General features: G+C 34.8%; 1 protein-coding gene across 1 annotated transcript in view; it reads right to left on the bottom strand.

The window, feature by feature from the left end:
* LOC109963402 (neural-cadherin) overlaps window positions 1-1,780 on the bottom strand; it is a 439,917-nt gene that overhangs the window by 36,960 nt on the left and 401,177 nt on the right. The window lies entirely within an intron of this gene.

The following is a 1,780-nucleotide window of genomic DNA, read 5'->3' as shown; positions in this document are numbered from 1 at the left end:
TTGTCCCTCAAAGGAAACATATAATAACAGCAGTAGCTACAGCTAAATGATGATAATAATAATAATAATAATAATAATAATAATAATGTAAATAAAAATAGAGAGACAAGGAGGACAGAATAAATCTTATTGGACGCTTAAAGCATCAGAAGGTGAAATGAAGATGAACATGAATATACAGGATAAAACAATGTCTTACTTAATGTTTATTACCATTTCCCAGAGCGGAAAAAGTTAATTACTTGCCTTTAATCAGTGATCTTACACAGATGTGTACCTCAACAGAGAGTGAACCGGAGGAGATGAAAATGCTGACTGTGGTGCTGGCAGTAACTAGAATGATTTTATGCAGACAGGGGCACATTTTCTGCCTCACTTCAGAAAGCACTACGATAATTAAAAGCTCATTTGGGTGTAACAGCTCAAACAAACATTTTATGAGCCCATTAATTCAGTATCCCATTCAGTGTCTATGGAGCAGCTCCAGGCTGTACATTTTGATGACATCAGAGATGAATCTTGCCTTTGCTCTCTGGAGATTTGTTCATGCTTATAAATATTGACTCAACTTTACTATGAAACAGCAACCTCAAATTGAAAATGGTGGTGTAATTTATCTCATAGCTTGTCCACTGTAAAAATAATGCAGAAAAAAGAAACTAAAGGGTTAAGTTACTGCATCTTATGCCACACTGTCTCCTTTGAATTATGTCTCTATGCAATTAATCTGCTCTAGCAATTTACATATACTCATTCAACATCCCAAACTTTTTGAAAGTTTTCTAACATGTAACGTAAGTGTTGTTAATAGAAAAATATTGTTAGTTCATCTTTAATAATGACAAGTATTTTAGTGGCCTAATTATCTGTACTCGAGACACACAGGGATGGTGAAGAACTATCCAATTCATAAACAGAAGCTCTGAACATTACAAGACTTAATGCAAATAAATTAAGATTTTATAATGTACAGTATTACAATATTTAATTTTAATATACAGTATTTTTCCACTTTGCATATTTTGTTAAATACTGTATTATATGAGCATATATTATTATAGATTCAATGTGAGGGACTGTAAATCTAAGTGTCTGTGACTTTACTTAGCAAAATATTAAGCTCTAATTGTCACAAAATGATATACAGTGGTGTCAGTGAATATAGTGGTCATCAAATAAGCCTCGCCATAAATCAGAATAGACCCCAAATGCAAAACAAAACAAAACAAAACAAAAAAACGACATTTGGTACTCTGACCTTTTTGCAGTCTACTCTGCAGTGCCAGAAACCTTTTCCTAATCCCTATCTTGTACAGGCTGCAGGTGTTATATGAGATTTTAACCAGTGCCAAAAGAAGAAAACATAATTTAAATGTGGTGCCGGACACACTTATGCGCCTTCACCTGGAGTTTAGACTTGAGTTTACCACTGCACCCTATTTCAGAAAACTAGCGACCTCGGCGTGATTCCACCTTTACCATAGAGTCAGTACAAAATTTTGACTTATGAAGATACTGCTTTTTTTTAGATGGAAGGGCAGAGTGCAGAAATGAGCCATAGGAAAAACAAAGGTTGGTGAATCATGGTGGTGTGAAAAAGGAAATGCAAGATTAAAAGCTATGAGGCTACACAAACTGAATGGAGGCTGATACTTCCAGTGACAGAAAAAATGCTGAGATTAGTGTATGTGACTAAGAGCACTCTGTTTCACATTGTGCCACGGGAGAGAGTTGTTAGTTTGATGTAACTTTTCATTGCATGACATTTCCAATTTCCTGC

Source organism: Monopterus albus, unplaced genomic scaffold, assembly GCF_001952655.1.
Source record: "Monopterus albus unplaced genomic scaffold, M_albus_1.0 scaffold73.1, whole genome shotgun sequence".
Taxonomy (NCBI): Eukaryota; Metazoa; Chordata; class Actinopteri; order Synbranchiformes; family Synbranchidae; genus Monopterus; species Monopterus albus.
Note: the sequence above shows the minus strand (reverse complement) of the source record. Positions and strands in the feature narration are given on the sequence as shown.